Raw genomic sequence first — 11499 nt, 5'->3', positions numbered from 1 at the left:
GGAAACAATAGAAAACTATGAAGTATCTGGGAAACCAGGCCTGGTATTCATAGCTGACTTTGAAAAGGCCTTTGATAAAGTACGACTAGAGTTAATATATGGAATATTAACATTTTTGAGAATCTCTTGTAAAAATGGATTAACGTTATGTATAGTAACCCTATATGTAAAATAGTAAATAATGGCTACTTCTCAGAAAGTTTTAAACTGTCAAGAGGAGTAAAACAAGGTTGTCCACTATTGGCATATCTATTTATTATTGCCATCGAAATGTTAGCTGGTAAAATCAGATCCAACAATAATATTAAGGGGTTAAAAATCCAGGGCTTAAAAACAAAGGTGTCATTGTACGCTGATGGATTCATGTTCTTTTAAATCCACAATTAGAATCCCTCCACAGCCTCATAGAGGACCTATATACTTTGTATAACATCTTTGGATTAAAACCAAATGATGTACTACGTATATTATGTATTGGATCACATAAAAAAATGTAACTTTTACATTACCGTGTAGTATACCAATGAAATGGTCTGATGGGGATGTGGACTAACTCGGTCTACATATCCTGAAAGCAATACATTTCACTCCAATACATTTTTATAGAAAGTTAGCAAAAACAGATCTTGCTACTATGGAAAGGGAAATACCTGTCTATTTGTGGAAAAATCACCCTGATTAGTCATATCCCAGTTAATCTATTTGCTTATGGTTTTGCCTACATCTAGTGACCTGATTTTAAAATTAGAAAAGCAAGAAATATTCAATTTGATTTGGAATGGCAAGCCAGACAAAATTAAATGGGTCTATTTATATAATTAATATGAATTTGTGGGGCAGAAATAATTAAATATTTTTTAAAAAATGGACCTCTCACTAAAGGTGTCAGTTATCATCTTGAAACTCTGGGGGCGCTATTTCATTTTTGGATGAAAAACGTTCCCGTTTTAAACAAGATATTTTGTCACAAAAAGATGCTCGACTATGCATATAATTGATAGCTTTGGAAAGAAAACACTGAATTGTCCAGAACTGCAAAGATATTGTCTGTGAGTGCCCTAGAACAGGAGCTACAGGCAAAACCAAGATGAAACGGCAACCAGGAAATGAGCAGGATTTTTGAGGCTCTGTTTTCAATTGTCTCCTTATATGGCTGTGAATGCGACAGGAATGAGCCTGCCCTATCTATCGTTTCCCCAAGGTGTCTGCAGCATTGTGACGTATTTGTAGGCATATCATTGGGAGATTGACCATAAGAGACTACATTTTCCAGGTGTCCGCCCGGTGTCCTCCGTCGAAATTGGTGTGTCATTTTCAGCTGCTGGTGTTTTTCCATGGGATTCTGAGGGGAAAGCAGGCTTCCACGAACGCCATATCAATGAAGAGATATGTGAAAAAACACCTTGAGGATTGATTCTGAACAACGTTTGCCATGTTTCGGTCGATATTATGGAGTTAATTCGGAAAAAGTTTGACGTTTTGGTGACTGAATTTTCGGTTCGTTTCGGTAGCCAAATGTGATGTACAAAACGGAGCGATTTCTCCTACACAAAGATTCTTTCAGGAAAAACTGAACATTTGCTATGTAACTGAGAGTCTCCTCATTAAAAACATCCAAAGTTCTTCAAAGGTAAATGATTTATTTATTTGGTTTTTGTGAAAATGTTGCGTGCTAAATGCTACGCAAAATGCTAAGCTAGTTTGCAATACTCTTACACAAATGCTTGATATGCTATGGTTCAAAAGCATATTTTGAAAATCTGAGAAGACAGTGTTGTTAAGAAAAGGCTAAACTTGAGAGCAGGCATATTATTTTAATTTCATTTGCGATTTTCAGAAATCGTTAACATTGCGTTATGCTAATGAGCCTGAGGCTGTATTCACGATCCCGGATCCGGGATGGGTAGTTCAAGAGGTTATACAAAATGTATACTTAAATCCGAACTGGTTAAGTTAGTAAGAATGTCTCACCCAATGTTCAAGAATGCCCTTTTCCCCATTATTCAGATTACAACCTCTCACTTTCGTTTGAAAACGAAAACATCTCCAAAATATTGTTATTTTTAAAACAAGCCATAGAAAGTTGGTTGCAATTTCAGTTTAATCCACCAGAAAAGACAGAACAAATAATGCAACAAATATTGTGGATAAACTCAAATATAGTATTTTATTTTATTATAAAAAATATTTAAAAAGGTAACATCTTTGGACATTTCTGACCTTTTTAACGTATCTCTCCCCTCTGAGGAGGTTCCCATTGCTTGGAAGGCAGCCACGGTGTGTCCTTTATTTAATGAGGGAGATCAAGCTGATCCTAACTGTTATAAGCCTATTTCTATTTTGCCCTGTTCATCAAAAGTGTTGGAAAAACATGTCAATAATCAACTGACTGGCTTTCTTGATGTCTACGGTATTCACTCTGGGATGAAATCTGGTTTCTGCTCAGGTTATGGATGTGTCACTGCAACCTTAATGGTCCTAAATGATGTCACCATTGCCCTTGATTCTAAGCAATGTTGTTGTGCTGCTATTTTGACTTGGCCAAAGCTTTTTGATACGGTAGACCATGCCTGGGCAACTCCAACACCTGAATGGTGTCACACTTTTCCCCCATCCCTAGCAAACACACCTGACTTAATTAATTGCATTTTTAACTGAAGATTAGTTGATTATTGGAGTCAGGTTTGTTAGCTGGGGCTGGGGCAAAAGTGTAACACCAATCTAGTGTTGGGGTTGCCCAGGACTGCCCGGGTAGACCATTCCATTCTTGTGGGCCGGCTAAGGAGTATTAGTGTCTCTGAGGGGTCTTTGGCCTGGTTTGCTAACTATCTCTCTCAAAGAGTGCAGTGTATAAATTCAGAACATCTGCTGTCTCAGCCACTGCCTGTCACCAAGGGAGTAACCCAAGGCTCGATACTAGGCCCCACGCTCTTCTCAATTTACATCAACAACATACCTCAGGCACTAGGAAGCTCTCTCATCTTTTTATATGCAGATGATACAGTCTTATACGCAGCTGGCCCCTCCCAGGATTTTGTGTTAACCGCTCTACAACAAAGCTTTCTTAGGGTCCAACAAGCTTTTCTCTGCCCTTAACTTTGTTCTGAACACCTCCAAATCAAAGGTCATGTGGTTTGGTAAGAATGCCCCTCTCCCCACAGATGTGATTACCACCTCTGAAGGCTTAGAGCTTGAGGTAGTCACCTCATACAAGTACTTGGGAGTATGGCTAGACGATACACTGTCCTTCTCTCAGTACATATCAAAGCTGCAGGCAAAGGTTAAATCTATCGTAATTGTTCGCTGCAGCTAGCGACTGGAACGAGCTGCAAAAAACACTTAAACTAGGCAGTTTTATCTCCATCCCTTCATTCAAAGACTCAATCATGGACACTCTTACTGACAGTTGTGGCTGCTTTGCCTGATGTTTTGTTGTCTCTACCTTCTTGCCCTTTGTGCTGTTGTCTGTGCCCAATCATTTTTTGTACCATGTTTTGTGCTGCTGCCATGTTGTGTTGCTACTATGCTGTGTTGTCATGTGTTGCTGCCATGCTATGTTGTTGTCTTAGGTCTCTCTTTATGTAGTGTTGTGGTGTCTTTCTTGTCGTGATGTGTGTTTTGTCCTATATTTGATTTATTTGTATTTTTATCCCAGCCCCCGTCCCCGCAGGAGGCCTTTTGCCTTTCGTTAGGCCGTCATTGTAAGTAAGAGTTTGTTCTTAACAGACTTGCCTCGTTAAATAAAGGTTAAATAAAATAATTAATAAATAATAATAAATGATATCATAAATAGGACTGGTGGAGTTATGTCACACATGCAGCTAACAAAAATACATGGAAATGTCTGCTCTACCTAAAATTATAACCAACTAATTGCAGCATTGCCGCAAAAAAATGGAAGAGGCAAGTGGAAGGAGGAAAAAGAAAAAGTAAGGAACTTGTCTGTCGGCCCTGCATTAAGGACCCAATTGGTAAATAATAATTGTGGTTAATAAAAAAATATACCAGTTTAATTTAATGACCAAAGAATTGACAGTTGTGCCATATAGATTGCAAAATAGTTGGGAAGAGATTCTCGATGTACAGATTCTATGGCACATGCTTTATGAACTGATACACAAAATGACGCCAGATTCAAAACTTTTAATTTTTCAACCAATAGAATGTTATATACCTGTACATAGGCGTACAGAGGCCCATTATCAGCAACCATCACTCCTGTGTTCCAATGGCACGTTGTGTTAGCTCATCCAAGTTTATAATTTTAAAAGGCTAATTGATCATTAGAAAACCCTTTTGCAATTATGTTAGCACAGCTGAAAACTGTTCTTCTGATTAAAAAAGCTATTAAAACTGGCCTTCTTTAGACTAGTTGAGTATCTGGAGCATCAGCATTTGTGGGTTTGAGTACAGGCTCAAAATGGTCAGAAACAAAGACCTTTTTTTCTGAAACTCATCAGTCTATTCTTGTTCTGAGAAATGAAGGGTTTCCATGCGAGAAATTGCCAAGAAACTGAAGATCTCGTACAACGCTTTGTACTACTCCCTTCACAGAACAGCGCAAACTGGCTCTAACCAGAATAGAAAGAGGAGTGGGAAGCCCCGGTGCACAACTGAGCAAGAGGATAAGTACATTTGAGTGTCTAGTTTGAGAAACAGACGCCTCACAAGTCCTCAACTGGAAGCTTCATTAAATAGTACCCGTCAAAACACCAGTTTCAACGTCAACAGTGAAGAGGCAACTCCGGGATGCTGGCCTTCTATGCAGAGTTCCTCTGTCCAGTGTCTGTGTTCTTTTGCCCATCTGAATATTTAGTTTTTAATTGGCCAGTCTGAGATATGGCTTTTTCTTTGCAACTCTGCCTAGAAGGCCATATATGGGGGATTGAAAATTATGCAGACAATTACATTGATGGAACTTACAATCTATCTGCAATACCCCCTAAATAAAATGTATATATAGTATGACAGGGTTGATAAGAAATTACATGATAAGAAATGTTAACGGAGATAATTCATGACAAGCCTTAGTACACCAACAAGCAAAGAAACCTATAACACACTCTCTCGCGTTCACATTTCACTCAAGACAATTCCAAACACACCCCAAAATAATGTTCAAAATCGCAACGCAAATAAATAAACGTTGAATACTGCACAGAAAAGCCTTCTCAATCATTTACCTGTATATCTGTGTGTGCGAATGTACGCGCCCATCCATGTGTGCACGTGTGTGTGTGCCCAGGGACCTAAGGTGCTGGCCTATGTCTTGGGCTGTGGTTGTGGCTAGCAGTAGAGTTCTCTCTACTGGGTCGCTGTGTTGAGGAGAGGCAGGAACACTAGCCCATTTGTACCCAGAGCGGAGTGGCTTGTACTTTAACATTCCCTGCGCATCCCGACAAAGAGCACTAATTATAAATAAATTAGGGACACGACACGGTGTGCCACAGGGGGACCAGCCAGAGGAGCCAGAGAAAAGACAGACTGATAGAAAGAAATAGAGAGAGAGAGGGAGAGAGAGAGAGAGAGGGAGAGAGAGAGAGAGAGAAAGGAAAGCAGATAAGAAAATAGAGGGACGGAGCATGGGGAGATGTGGGGCTGGAGTGAGGTGAATGTAAGTGAGATGATATACAAGGCTGGAATGTTCAATGTAAACCTTCGCATACAGTGTACGGGGGAAAAACAACCAGACGGGGATGATTTGGACAACAGAATGTATTTGAACTGAAGTAGAAAGCAATGAGCAGACATTCAAACTGAAATTGAAACCCTGAAAATATAAAGATTATTCAATGTCTGTTTAAAAAGAAGCATATTTTACCTTTATTTAATTAGGCAAGTCAGTTAAGAACAAATTCTTATTTTCAATGACAGCCTAATGGGTTAACTGCCTTGTTCAGGGGCAGAACCACAGATTTTTACCTCATCAGGTCGGGGATTCGATCTTGCAACCTTTCGGTTACAAGCCTAACGCTCTAACCACTAGGCTACCTGCCACCCCATATAACCATAACTTGCGACACACACTTTCCAAACATTTACTACCTGTCTATCAAGCTTATCTGAGATGACTTTAAACCCCAAAAAACTGCATGACTGCGCGTGTGCGCGTGATTGCGTGAGTGTGTGTGCGTAATTGCGTGAGTGTGTGTGTGCATAATTGCACGTGTGTGCGCGCGAGAGCGTGCATGAGTGGTTGTATGCACGGGGGAAAAAGACTGAGCACTATCTAAATGGATCACACGTCAAGAGTCTGCAACCTCTGAAGATGCCATGGGCCTGCCGAAAGCCAGGGGGAGATGGGGGGAGACGCTAGTCTCAAGGTTACGTCTTGAAATTGAACAGATGACAGTTTGAACAGCAGGGCTCTGTGCATAAGTTCAAGGGAGAAATAACAATAGTTTTTACTGGGGGGCATTGCGCTGTGATGTGAATGCTTCAAATGATAGAATGACTGGCCTGGGTGATAAAACAAACAGACATTTATCCTCTTGGATGTCTCTCAAAACAACTGTTCTCTGCCTCATGTTTCAGACAGGGCTGGGAGGCAGGGGTCAAAGGTGACCGCCCTGTGACACAGACAGATAGAGGTCAACTGAGTGACCTGCGATTGGCCCCTGACCCCCCCCCCCCACCCCCCACCGAGAACACCATCGCCATGGCTACTGAGCCGCAGACAAACATGATGTCGTTGAATTAGCCGGGGGGGTGGGCGTGGGGGCAGAATAGAGAAACATTTAGGATGGAGGAAGGGAGGTGGGAACAAGGAGGGAAGGGGGTGAAAGAGTGTCTGTCCCAGACCCCAAACACACACACACGCATGCACACACACACCAACACCTAGCCTTGTTTCATCATGTATGTCAGTGGCAGCACCAACATCATCAAAGCCCATAAAACAGTCTTGTCTCTGATGGCCTCAACTTCCCAGAGAGAGGAGAAGGGAGGTAAAATGAGAGAAAAAAATAGTTTGTTGAATTAGCATTCCTGCAGCGAAGTGGCTGTCTGTTCGCCTCTGGCGGCAGCGGAGAGAGGCGGACACTCACTTTCACGCTCTCTTTTTCTGCCTCTCTCTTTTTCTCTCTTCCCCCTCCTCCCTCTATTTACCTATTTCTATCAGGAACTCTTTACCTCGTCTCTCTCTCTCTCTCTCTCTCTCTCTCTCTCTCTCTCTCTCTCTCTCTCTCTCTCTCTTACTGTCTATCTCCCTTGCTCTCCTTTTCTCTCTCCGTCTATTTTCCCGTCTCTTTCTGTCTTTCTCTGTCAGCTTGTGTTGTTCAGTTTGGAGAGCCGCGGGCGAATAGGATGGCTCAGGCCACGGTCGTCGGCTATGTGTGTGTGTGTGTGTGTGTGTGTGTGTGTTTGTACGTGTGACATTGTGGCTGTCTTGAGTGGTATTAACATAGATCTGTCTATCAGACAGTGTCAGAGCTAATCAATAGATATTCAAATTTACTGACACATACTGCGAGAGCAAGTTTAGGTGACAGCACACACACACACACACACACACACACACACACACACACACACACACACACACACACACACACACACACACACACACACACACACACACACACACACACACACACACACACACACACACACACACACACAGAGAGAGAATCATGCTGTTTTGCCATACAATAATGGTCTACATTAGAGGTGACCTTAAACATTGTTACACAGAGAACAAGTGTACAATAGGACGTTTGTAGGTCACTGTACTAAGGACGAGGACTCATATTACTGTAATAAGTGAGCACTGTATTCCATTCATAGAGCACTTTTCCTCATCTCCAAAATATAACATTTGTATTTCAATTCAATTGTTGTGATGGAATGAAAGCTTCCCTAAATGCACTTTCGCCCAGCTTGAACATGTGCCTCAGCTTCCAAATGATAAAAATCATACAACTATATAAAGATGAATGTGCAACAGCAGCTGAACTAAAGGAAGACACGCACATACATTAGAGTAGTAAAAAAGCAGGCACAAAATGAATAGTCTTAACAAAGCTGTAAATAGCATTGGAAGAGTGCATTGGAATAATGCATTGGAATTGGAATGATGAGACACTCGTGGCTCATCCATCCATCGACCTATTACAGTTTTTTTCGATTGCTAAACGACAGTGGACACAACTGGAGTCACGTGTGCAAAACTCTAACTACAGTCTGCACAGCAGCAGTTCATGTGGACCAAACTCTAGTTCGTTTTTCATTGCTTGAACACAGTTTTCAAAACTCTACACACTTATCCCATGACTTTAACCACAACCTGCACAACACTGTGGATTTACAGCACTTTGTTCAAATGCTAACACACTGCTGTCAAAACTGTGAACCACACATTCAAAACGGAATAGATTTCAGCCTTGTGCCTTTCAAACACTGCTGATTGCAATTTCAGCTGAAAGGCTAAGCAGGTGTCTTGTTTTAGACTTGTTAGTGAACACACACACATATTACAGTATATATAGGTAGAGCTCAGAAAGACTCATTTTGGAAATGGAACAAGGAAGATGGGTTCGTGGAGGGAGAAGGGTGGCAGGGAGAGGGTGGATGTGTGGAGGAAGACAAAGAAGACAAAGAGCTGTTATTTCAGATGAAATAAGGGCGACACTTATAGACCATGTCGTGAACCATGGTCTCTCATTGAGAGAGGCAGGGTTGAGGGTACAACCCAATCTGCAAAGATCCACAGTGGCATCTGTAATGCGAATTTTCCATCATACAAACAGGTGAGAATTACATCCTTACAGTAAATGAAAACAGGAATCTATTTTGTATTGCAATTATAGAATATTTACACAGATATATATTACAGTAAGTTTGACTGTAAAATATATTTTTACAACAGGACCCAAAGGCTGCCCCCAACAGGGGGAAGAGGAAAAATATTTTCAGATGCGCAGGAAAATGCTATTGTTGACATGGTTGTTGTCAACAATGCAATAAAACTGCGGGAGATTCAAGATAGAGTGCTGGCTGATAATGATATATTTGAAAATGTTAATTCTGTCAGCACAACAACTATTGCTCGAGTCCTAAAGAAACACCAAGTTACAATGAAACAGTTATACACTGTACCGTTCGAGAGAAACAGTGAACGGGTAAAAGAGCAAAGATACCAATATGTCCAGGTAAGACGTCTGAGGTTACATACACAGCTATACAAAATATTTACAGTAAAAAAACACTAGCATTTCTACAGTAAAACTGTGCACTTACTGTTTTTCAGAGAGTAATGGAGGTGGAAGCACTGGAAAGACCACATTCATTTGTATTTATCGATGAAGCTGGATTTAACCTTGCCAAAACACGGCGCAGAGGAAGGAATGTTATAGGTCAAAGGGCCACTGTGGAGGTTCCAGGCCAAAGGGGGGGAAATATCACCATTGTGTGCTGCAATGGCCAATGATGGTTTGCTTCTCAACACACCACTCATTGGCCCATACAACACAGAAAGGCTTATAGCTTTCCTAGAACAGCTCTATGCTCAGCTAGTGCCAGCAGAACAGGAGGAGCCAGTAAGAAACCCCCAAGTTTTTGTCATAGTTTGCGATAACGTTGCTTTTCACCACTCTGCAGCTGTCACAGATTGGTTTGCAGCACATCACAGATTTATGGTTTTGTACCTGCCTGCATATTCACCCTTCCTCAACCCAATAGAGGAGTTTTCTCTGCCTGGAGGTGGAAAGTGTTTGGTCACCACCCACATGACCAAATGTCTCTTTTGGAAGCCATGCGTGCCGGATGTGAGGACACAAGTCCAGAGGACTGCCAGGGATGGATAAGGCACTCCAGAAGGTTCTTCCCCAGGTGCATGGCAAGAGAAAACATTAGATGTGATGTTGAAGAAAACCTGTGGCCTGATGCTAGAGAGAGGCAGGATTAGCCCCTCAATTATTTGTTCGAATTACAGTATGTACTTTTAGTTTCTACATTTTTTTCTCATTACTGTAATTCCGTAAATTACTACAGACTATTGAAGCAAACTGCTAATTTTCATTTACCTTAAAGAATTGTTATGTTCTAAAAATGTTAATAAATCATGTGAAAGAATGTCACTCTTTTCTTTGAAGAAAATATTACTTTGTATGAAGTCACTGAAATTGTTCAAACTGTAAAGATGAAAAGTTTGTATTTTCTGTATTGGTGTTTGATCCTAGTGTTTTTACTCTCAGTGTGTTCTGAGTGACAGTGTGTGTTATCTCAGCGAGGGTTGTGCATAGTGTTTGGCTGCACTGAGCGTGTTTTGAGCCATGTGTTAAGAGTTGTGTTGCTTGGAATGAGTTTTGCAGGTGATGTGAACTGTTTAGCTCAGGTGACTGTTGATAGTGCAGACTGTAGTTAGAGTTTTGCACATGTGACTCCAGTTGTGCCCACTGTCGTTTAGCAATCGAAAAAAACTGGAATACACAAGAACAAAAAGACATCTGCTGGAGGGCTGTGCTTCCGCCTGTCACTTCTAAATTTTTACACTCCATGCAAGAGCAGATACTCTAACTGTTGATTTTGATGGTACCTAATATACCATATACCAGATAATTATGCCAAAACACATTCCTGCTCTTTCTCTGTCTTTCACTCTTTCCCGTTGTCTCTCTTTTGCTTCTCTTTTTCCTCTCTCTCCCTCCCCCTTGCCCTTTCTCTCTCTCTCTCTAGGGCTGGTCACTCCTGTATTCCCAAAGTCATCTGCAATCGGCCGTCTTAAATGGATTAATTACACCGGTCTCCGCACAGCTTGATGGAGCATCTAACATCCATCCACATACCCCCTCCAGAATACCCTCACAACCCCCCTGCTCCCCCCCCCCCCATAACATGCCCGGTGAGGTCCCCCTCTCCCCTTGTCTCACCCGGGCCACGCGAAGCCTCGCTAATTGGACATCGATTGGCGGGCTCTCCGATCTTCCCGGAATATCTGGCTCACGCTAATTGAAGAATTAACTTGGGTGTGACTTCAACCTGTAGGGGGAAGAGAGAGAGAGACACAGACAAATGCTTCAGCTTAAAGAAATACAATAACACACAGACACACACACGCACACCCGCACACACACACACACACACACACACACACACACACACACACACACACACACACACACACACACACACACACACACACACACACACACGGCAATGGAGCGTCCTGACAAACCATGGCTAACACATTCACATGCAGAAGCACACACACGTACCACGCTGTCCACACAGGTGTACATTTAGACAGTGAAAATGCTGAAAGGCAAAAATACACACACACACCACGTGCACGTATACACACACCCACACACACACACTACACCAGCCTCCACATCACATCAATCACAGCTCCAGACCATAACCCCAAAAACATAGCGCTGCTGTGAGTCCATCTGAAATCATGATGGATTACAACTTCCCAAAGCAATCCCTCCATCTGCCACCGTCATTTAGCTAAAGGCATCAAACTGCCCTGGTCAATACAGGTATTCCTTCTTTCTC

Source organism: Oncorhynchus masou, chromosome 9 (assembly GCF_036934945.1).
Source record: "Oncorhynchus masou masou isolate Uvic2021 chromosome 9, UVic_Omas_1.1, whole genome shotgun sequence".
In the NCBI taxonomy this organism is placed as follows: Eukaryota; Metazoa; Chordata; class Actinopteri; order Salmoniformes; family Salmonidae; genus Oncorhynchus; species Oncorhynchus masou.
The sequence above is the reverse complement of the archived record's forward strand: the minus strand, read 5'-3'. Positions refer to the sequence as shown.